General features: G+C 40.9%; 1 protein-coding gene across 1 annotated transcript in view; it reads right to left on the reverse strand.

Annotated features, from left to right (window-relative positions):
* Nucleotides 1–10,158, reverse strand: part of KLHL2 (kelch like family member 2) — a 118,719-nt gene that overhangs the window by 107,849 nt on the left and 712 nt on the right. The gene's annotated exons all lie outside the window — the stretch shown is intronic.

Consider the following 10,158-nt stretch of genomic DNA (forward strand, 5'->3'; position numbering starts at 1 on the left):
GACAATACACACAACAGACCAGTAGAGTAAGTGGCACGTTAGAAGTTAAGAACTACGGAACAAAGAAAGAGGGCCAGGTAAAGAGAGTGAGGAGTATGGGGGTGATGGTGATGGACTGATGGAACTTGCAGTATTAAACAGGGTGATCAGGGCAGGCCAAATTGAGAACTGAGATTAGAATGAGGACCAGGAGGGGGGAGAAGGCCCAGACAGAAGGAATAACTAGAGCAAAGGCCAGTATGCACCTCGTGTGTTCCAGGACATGAGAGCAGGGCCGGAGGGGGGAGTACAGATCATGTAGGACACTAGCTTTTACCCTGAGTGAGCTAATTACTATTATCCCCATATAACAGATAAAGAGATTGAGGCAGAAAACAATTTGGGTACACTAGCTTTTACCCTGAGTGAAATGGCAAGGTACTGCAGAACAGTGACACAACCCAACTTATGTTTTCAAAGGATCATTTTGGCTGCTGGTTGCGAATAGTCTCTATGGGTCAAAGATGAAAAGAGGGAAGCTACTGAGAAGGGTAATGCAGGAGGAGATGACAGTGGCTCAGAACAGCGTAGCAGCAGTGGAGGCAGGAGCAGTGATGAGAAGTGTCTGAGCTCTGGATATATTTTAAAGGAGTGCTAATAAGATCTGTTGACAGAAGGCACGTGCCATGTCAGTGAAGTCTGAATAACTCCAAGTTTTTTAGCCTGAGTAGCTAGAAGCATTGACTTTCCATTAACTGAATGGAGGAGGCTGCAGATAGAACCAGTCTGGAAGTTGGAAGATCAAGGGCTCAGTTTTTACACATGTTGGTTTTAAGATATCAGACTTCCAAGTGAAGATGTTCTCAAATTGGCAGATGATTACAGGAGTCTAAAATTTGAGAGAAAAAAATCTAGCTGGAGACAGAAATGTAGTACATGAAGCCATGAAACTCGGGTACTTGAACATTAAGATAAGCCAGCATTAACCACAGAAGCTATCCTTGCTCGTTCCCCCTCCCCCAGAATCAACACTTATTGAGGGATACCTGATCCTTTGAGGGCTCACCCACTAGAAGTGGACATCAGAGCTGCTACCCCACCAACTGAGTTTCTAAAGGGACCTTACAAACGAATTAGTGCCATTGCTGCCTCCAGTGGGTGAGTCCACGGCTGGAGTGGGAGAATGGGACAGTGCACTCTACTCCTTGTGGCCGCGTGCGCACGTGCACATGCACAGAGGGATGTTACACCCGGCCTAAGAAAAAGAGCTAGAAGCCAAGAAAGAAAGAACATCCAGATCTGGCAGAGGGAAGTGTGGACACACTTTTTAGTATAAGACATATTCTCATAATGCCATTTCCACCACCTTTTCATTAAGAAAACAGTAGGAAAAGGGGAAATTATGTAGGTATATGCAACCTACACAAACTTTCTGACCACGTAACACCAAATATCCACATATGTAGCAAGTTAATGATATTTATATCTGCTTCAAATTTAATTACTTAAGTTTACAACAGAGGGAAAATATAGTATCGAGGACTGGCAAAACTATCATAGAAGGCCTTTCTATGCTCAGAATGGAAACGAAAGCAACTCTGCCCTACAAAGAATATCATTAAGAGTCAAGAGTGTTCGTATTTGCTTAAGAAATTGGGAATTAAAACCTCCTGCATTAAAGAATTAACTTTAACACAGATACCATACAACAACCAATGTTTATATTGCTGCTTTCTTTCTTAAAGCTAAATATTTTCAGCTCCCACTTCTCTAATACTCCAGAAACTCTGCAAAGAAAAGATTCCATTCGAAGGCTTAAAGAAATAAATAAGAAATAACACCGCATTCTTTTAAGTGTTCTCTGTACTGAGAGCCCCTTACAAATGCAGCACCCTGCCACAGACTTCATTTTCAACACTGAAGTCCTTTCCACAATTTTCTAATTCCTATATGGTTTTGTGTCAGATGGTCTCTCCTTCAGAAGCAGAACCGAGTAACAGAAAATGATACATCATGTCCAAAATTACAGATGTGGAAGATGAACATCCACTAGAAAGCAACCAAGTGGGAGGGAAAGGTTTACCTTTTAAGGTACACCGTAAGTACAGTTACACCTCCCTGCTTCCCTTGTGAAGCGAAGGGCTAGCCTTTTCCAGAAAAGCTCCTCACTATGAGAACCGTCTTCTTTAAACTATCTGGAGGAGATACTTTTTCAAGGTTCTTTCACTTTTAAGTCTTTCCCCCAACTCTACATCCCATAACCAGTGTTAAAACTACCCAATAGCCTGTTGTTACAACACATATTCTACAATAATTGAGGGTTCAAGGGTTTGGATCCCAGAACACTGCTAACAGATAATCCAAAAGCCTTCCTTCCACGACCGACTCTTCTACAAATTCCCAGCTGTAGGTAAGGCTGGCTTCTCAGACCGGGTAACTTTCTAATTCTGCCTAAGAACACACTACTGCCAATAACTGAATTCTCAAGAGAGAAGGCAAAGACACTAATAAGGGCTGTCTCCTTCCAACAGTCAAGATTCCATAACCAACCAAAGGTTTAAACCTCCTGCAAAAATTTTGAGAACATCTTAGAAATAACATACAGTTTCTTTAGATGCATATTATTTGCTCTGGAATAGTGATTTCCAATGGAGGGGACAGAAGGACCACATGACCCAAGCAATTTTTCTAAACTACCCATAACCATCCCTCTTCATGTGAAGATTCAGGCAAGCCCTTTTTTACAGGTCTAGGCATACCAGAATGACAGCATCTCGAGGAGTAGGGGGAAAAGACAGCTATGTATGATTTTTTAAAAAAGAAGGTGATGTAATATGCCCCACCACCCACTTACCTCCCACCACAGGACAATCATCTCAGATAGAGAACGAACACTTTAGGAAATAGAGGTTGTTTATGTTTTCAAGGTTTTCTGGTGGAAATAATGCTGTAAGTCATGTGAATGATGCAGCTGAAAAATTTAACAGGGGACCAGACATTTTCACATTCAGGACAAATACTCAGCCTCTGGGTGGCCACCATCTCTACTCTCCCCTTTGCCTGTACACCTCAAAAGCTGCAAGACTCCCCTGCTTGCAATGAGTCACCCACCATTACTTATAAATTTCTGCCAAGTTCACGTCAGCAGCTGATGTTTTCAAAGTCACCATCCATGTTATACTGCTATGAAGTTCTCCATTACTTTATATCTCTTCTATTTTCTCTGCTGTCTTCCGAGCTAAACTTGCATTTGGAAGCTGATTATCATAAGAACATTGCTCCCATAACAAGTCCAGGATATAAGAAGTAGAGATTCAACCATAACTCATACTTTAATACTTGTTGTGCCACTCTACAGTTTCCTAACAAAATACACTCACATCCTTCACCTCACCCAAATAACCACCTTATTACTTAGAGGTTGTAAAAGTGGGAGGCTTTCTCCACTGGAAACATTTTGGTTTGTGGTAGAGTTGTGCTTTCAGTCTTTGCAATTAGCTACATGCAAAAAGACCTGCTCTGCAAATTTTTTTCAACTGCTTGGAATTTACACTTTTATCAGGTACAGACCCAGCAGACTAACTGTAATCAATGAACATATGGTCATATTACCAAATAATGTTAATGTCTGCCCTACAGACATGTAAGAACTTGAATTAGACCTTCAGTACACAGACCTTTAGAACTGAGTATGAAGCATCTTGTGAGATAAAAAAACTCCTATCCAGTCACAGACCACCATACAGACAACATCATAACAATGCCACTGAATACATTAGTATAGTACATGTATTGCTAAAAGTTATGTTTCCAATTTCCCAGAGCTGGAAAGGAAAAGTCTAGAAAAGCTGGCCATGCTCAATTTTACTAAAACAGCTTAGCACTTAAAGTGGAGTGCTGAATCTTCCGGAGGATGGAGGGGGGCCTTCGCCCTGTCCTCCCCCAGGACCAGGATGTGGCCTTCGAGAGAAACACCAGCAGGAGGAGGTAGCTGGGACTCTGAGGTGCAGAGGTGACGAAGCTCTCTGATGCTAGAACAACAGAGCTGTAAAATGCTCTGCTTCAGTTCAACCCCGCTCCCTCTAACCTACGTGACAAACAGAGGACAACCTGGCACTTTTTGTCCCTGATAGTGATTACTACCAGGAAAGCGACCAGGGTAAAAGCATGTCTTATGCAAGATCAGTCTTATTTTAAAGCATATGTTATAAACAATTAACACAGCATTGTCAGAGTGGGATATCTGTGAGGTGCTAAAATAGGGAGGAGAAGATTGATGATCCATTTCAAACATTTCCACGTCTTTTATCACTCTCATTTCTGAACTTTCTTTTGTCACTTTTCCTATCACCATCACTTGGCTGGTAAGGGGGCAGCACTATGACTTGGCATATTCAGTTGACTGGGCTACATTTCCCAGCATTTAATGAAAAGGCACTGGAAGAGGAGCAAAATCAGCTGCAAGAAATGAACTGCAGTCCTAGCCTGCAGATCCTAACCAAGTGACCTTGGATTAGTCCCTTAGCCTCTCTGGGCTTCAGACTGTGTACTTATAAAATAAGGTTTTTGTTATTCCACAGATCTGTCTAATAGGAAATGTAATATGAAAGTCAAAGATAGTGATACCTCACCTACTTGCCTCAGGAGCTGTATAAGCACTAAATACTATGTGAATGTAAACACAGTTAAGAAGAAAAATGTTGGAGTTAGGAGCTAAACTGAACATGGAGATACATTTTTATGAATTTTCTTGGCCTTCTTCATTTTTAATTGCAACACTAAATTAAAAGTTATTGGCAATACTCCAGAAAACCACCACTGTTAATAAATCAAGTAGGTAAGCACTGCCTAGCCCATTGCTGCCCTATACTAAGCAGGGTGAGGGATTAGGATGCTGAACACAGAAACCTTCTCCAGTTACCAGCCAACTGAGGAGGCACTTCAGAAACCACCAGGGAATGGCACGAAGTCCGTACACAAGTGCAAGATTATGTGCTACCAATTATAAATAGTATAGGAATTGCAAAGAGGAGCTAGAATGAGTTGATGTATACAAGGAAGACTTTGTGAAGGGGATGGGGCTCCAACTGAGCCTTGGAGGAATTCTAAGTTGTTTTAGCTGAGGACAGGATAGGAAAAGGCTGGAGACTCCTGGCTTGTGATAAGGTATAGTTTACCTTGGGAGGTTAAGGCACATAATGATTTTGAACATATAAGATAAGGCCAAAATGATGGAGGGCTGAGACTTCCTGGCTGAGATATATGGTTTTGTTAAGTGTTTGACTTGATTCGATGTTGCAGGGGTGAGGGGTGGGGGGTAAAAACAATAGGTGGACTGAAAGGTGATGAGAGAACACCTAAAAGTTCAACAGGAGAAATAATCCAGGTATCAAGGGATGAAACCTTGAGTATCATCAGAGTATCAGCAATCAGAATGGACACTTGAAACCAACACTGTACACTTCCTGGGAGCTGATAAAATGTGGAGGATGACGAAAGAAAGAGAAATCAAAGAACATTACAAGGCTTTGTATATCCAGGACCAGAAGAATGATTATTCCACTAAGTGGAGACGTTATAAAGGGAAGTCAGTTTGAGAACAAAGATTATGAAAACTCAGTTTTAGACATGTTGAATCTGATGTATGAGCTAAGGGTAGATGTTCCGTAAGAAGCTCAAAATTCAAAACTGAGGCACAGATCTAGAGCCCAGGCTTAAGATACAGATGAAGCCACAACTTAGTGATTAATAGTCGACTGAAAAGAAGAACTGGCCAAGGCCTGCAGCTGGGAGAAACAGCTATTGCCAACGAACAGAAGCCATGTAAGCCAAAAAAGCAATCAACAGAGAGAGATTAGAGTCCCAGTTTCTCCTCTACTTGATAAGCTTGGGAATGTAACTTAACCTCTGAAAACTAATAATAAGAGACCTACACTTCATAAGGTAGGCTGTTGACAAGATTAAATGAGATAAAGTAATCAAATAAATAAAGTAAATCACCCTTTAACAACCTAAAAACTAGAGCAGGAAACCAAGAAAAAGTAGTGTCATGGCAAGCAAGGGCCTGTTTTTCAAGGCAGGATCAGTGAAAAGAACTAGTCGAAAAATACTTTAGCAAATGCCCATAGCCTGAAATTCGAGACAGAAAAGTACACAACACAAAGTACACAGACCCACCCACTAAAGTAACTGTATCATGTATTTGTTTACTGTCAGTTTCAACCATGAGGAAAAGGGACTTCGTTTTGTTTTCTGAGATATTCCCAAAGCCTGGTCACCGAAGGCACCCAATAAATATGAATAAAAAACCTGAACTCTCTCATTGTAAACAGTAAATACATCTGGAATTTGGTAGAATTCTATAGAAAAGCATCTGAAAGGCAATTTCCATTCTCTGTATCACCTTGAAAGAACTTCCTGCCTGATCTTAAGAAAGAATTTCACTTGCTTTCATAAACACTCTTTGTGCAGTTCCGTAACAACCACAGCTGAGTAGATGTACAATCACCTTCACAAAAGCACACTTACTAATATTTACTGATGCCTACTATGTGCATAAGAAAATGTAAATTAGAAACAAAAGGTTTAGGACTATTTGGTGGGAGGGGGAGGAGTGATTTCCCAGAATCAGAGACTACTACATAAATGCTACCTATTTTCAGAATCCACTTCTCAAGTTCCCAAATGCACCTCAAATTTTTCCTTATATATGACACTTCAACACATGTTGATGCACACGTCTTCTTTCAACATCACCATGTGGGCCATTATCGTTCCTGAATATTTTAAACATCTTTGTCTATCATTAAGGAGATTCACCTATGATCAGAGAGGTGCCCAATTTATACTTAGGACTAGTTAAACAAAAACAAGAATACATTCCAAAGGGTTATAAAAGGCAAACAAATGAATACTGGGGTAACCCATGCCAAGGTTCCAAATTCATAGTAATTAAATCTTAGAATCAGAATGAACATTAAAGGTCATCTGGTCCAGTGGATCGCAAACATCAGGTTTCAATGAACTTTTTATTGATCTGTGACAAAATGAGGACAATGTGTAAGTTTTCATAAAACTAAAAGTACTCAATTTAAGAACTATCCTTTGGCCTGAGATTATGTACTTCCCTGTATTGGGGGAGGGGCACTAAAATGTCCTTTCTTTTACAAAAAGATGATGATAGTTGATAATTTTATCTTTTTTTTTTTTAACTTGGCTAAACAAAAAACTTAGCTATTCTATGTTGGACTTCAGTTTTTTTTTTAATTTTACAGTCAGTGAAATCCAAAAATATGAGAATCTGTGCTCTAATCCAACTAATTTTCTGCTGCCTAAATCCCTCAGAATACAGTCAACAAGATGTTTGTCTGCCTATGCTGAACATCTCTAACGCTCAAGAGCTTCCAGTGATGTGGAATGCACTGAAAAAAGACATGGCTGTATATCTGAGGCATGTTTGGAAAAGCAAGAAAGCAAGGCCTACACGGAGAAAGCCAACTTGTGAAAGAGGGCCAGTAGGAAAATGAAGGCCAAGAAAACTTTTCAGTGAGGTCAAAGGGGTGCACTCTGTCCTATACTCACAGTCTTCCTTCAGCTTAGTAATTATGAAAATCCTTTACAAAAATAACTATAAAAGCTAGAATGTATAAAACATTCCTGAGGTCAGGGCTGATCAGTTTACAATTCCTTTCACACATCTCAGTTTATTGCCTGAGACAACTCCTTTGCTAACCTACATATAATTTTAGTTGAACACTTTTCAGGTTCAGTCAGGCAAATGTCCCATGGTCTTAATATCACCCAGATCCAAAAATGCAGGAGAATCTAAAAGCCACATACACTCAAGGATGCAAAAAATAAGAGAGATATAAAGCCCATGACAATCAACATGAGAATCAAAAAGGATGAGAAGAACGTGAAGGCAAGAAGTAGAAAGAGCAGAAGAAATTTTAAAAACCTAATCTCAACAAGCCCATCTGAAGGAACTAGGGAGCCTGGACTAATAGTCACCTGCATCCCTCCAAGACAATGTCTAACAGGCTGAAAGGGAGCAAGGTGGGATTTGAAAAGGATGCAAAACTGGCTGTTAAAAGAGAAGGGCAAGCAAAAGTATCACACTCAGTGCCAGGGAGAAACTAGCATGCAAACATTTGCAGAAGAAATGAATTAATAAACAGACATTTATGCAAAGAGGATCTGAGTCCCTGCTTCCACCACATCATCCAAGGCACTTTAAGCCCACCTCAAACAACTTTCTTTGCCTTTAAGCTCAAACTAAAAATCTAACCTTATGAAAAGCTGAGCCAGCCCAATAACTTGCACTGGCCTCTGACCTAGCTAAGCTTTAGCACAGCGAGGCCTGACAAAGCTCCTTCCCCAAGAACTGCCATTTCTCAAATCCAGCACCCATGATTCAGTGTGGAAGGAAAAAAAATTATTGGGAGTAGAGGCAAATAGGTCAAGGGGTGGGAAGAAAAACTATTCTGATGCACAGAAAGGTAAAAAAACACTACAGTTCTGGAATTAGGGCTACTCCTAGATAGACCAAATGAAAACAAAACCTATTTGTATTTACCATTAAATGAACAGAAACAAAAGTCTCACCAACTTCAGCCACCCATGGCTGAACAGAGTTTTTTGGGTTTTGGTTTTAACTATTCTTTCATCCCTGTTGGCATTCAGGCTTTCCATTACATCTCAGAGTCTCATTGTTCCAGCACTACTGATGAAGTCTCAATAGCAAAGAACTGTGCTGAACACCAAAATTCTGATTAGTTGATGTCTTAGATTCAGTTTATCAATATTTGCATGCACACATTTATTTCATTTTAATTATCTCTATTTAAATGATTTTTAATATCTCTCCTCCCTCCCTCCAGAGCCTGCTTTTCCACACCCTTTCCTCACCTGCATTCTAAGGTCCCCCTTTTCTTTCCTTTAGTTCCCTCTGCTCCAGAAGCAAAACAGGGACTGCAGGGAACTGATATAAAGGGGGCAGGTTTACAACAAATATCATCCTATGTGGGATACCCTCTATACTATGTGTTGTCTATAGACAAGTAGCATTTCCTGCCTTGTGTGCCTCTGAGCCTGGGCAGAACTCATGTGCTGATGCTGTGCTCACACATGATGCTAACAATCCACCATCACGTTTCCTAGAGGTTCAGGAGCCTTCCCAAACCTGCTGAAGAACATGACCAGATGACAAAGTCTTCAAAGCGACAGCCATCACCAAGCAACTGAGCTCTTATTCCTACCAGCCCAGGAGGGTCAATTCAACAGTCGTAGGTACTCCTTAAATTTCCATGACCTGTTCCACTCAAGCTAAAATTTCTGTAAGGCACTTTTTAAAAGTGCCAGAATCCTATGAGCGCTCCTAAAAAGACTCAACATCAAAAAAATTTTCAGCCCAAGCCAAATATTTATATTTTGGCTGGTATTCTGCCAAATAGCCACAAGAGGCTGGTGTGATACAACTGCCCTGGAGTGAAGCTGGCCAAATCTAAGTGAAAAACAATAAAGCTCCAAGAATGAGCTGTCATGAAAAGGTACACGGTTCTTAGAATGAGATTTTTTGGCGGTTTGAAAAGTCAGATTCAAAGGGTTCTTGTTACTTCATAAAGGTTAAACTAAAGAAAACAAATCAAAATTGAAATGTTGAAAATTCCTGGGGATTTATAGTCCACTTTTAACAAAATGCTAAAAAAAAAAATCTTGTATTGAATAATGCAATATCTTCAATGTCTCCCACATAATTGTTCAGCTTATTTCTGGAAACAATTTTGTCGCAGGTCGTCTTGACTGTACTTGGGTACTAAGCAAAAAGACACCTGTGCCTGATAGGTCGTACACTAACTAATTCGTCCAGGGTGCCAAAGAAACAGAAGATGCTGTGATTTCTGGATATGATTTTCTGCAGTGCCAGGTAAAAGAGGTCACATGCCCTGTTCAGCCGCGGCTCGGCTCGTTCCGAGTGATGTGCAAGCTCCTCGGACAGAATTTTGCTAGGAATTCGGAGAAGCAGGCAAGCTGAGTGGAATTCCTCTCGGCACCGGCGTCTGTACTTTGCAGCTTCCTTTTCCGACGGCCTCGCGCGCATCCTGTGTCTCCATCCCGCGGATGCTCGGCCCTCCCGAGACTCCCGCTCACCGGCGGAGGACCCTCCCCGCACACAGCGCG

The sequence above is a fragment of the Neophocaena asiaeorientalis genome, unplaced genomic scaffold, assembly GCF_003031525.2.
Source record: "Neophocaena asiaeorientalis asiaeorientalis breed wild unplaced genomic scaffold, Neophocaena_asiaeorientalis_V1.1 scaffold296, whole genome shotgun sequence".
NCBI lineage: Eukaryota > Metazoa > Chordata > Mammalia > Artiodactyla > Phocoenidae > Neophocaena > Neophocaena asiaeorientalis.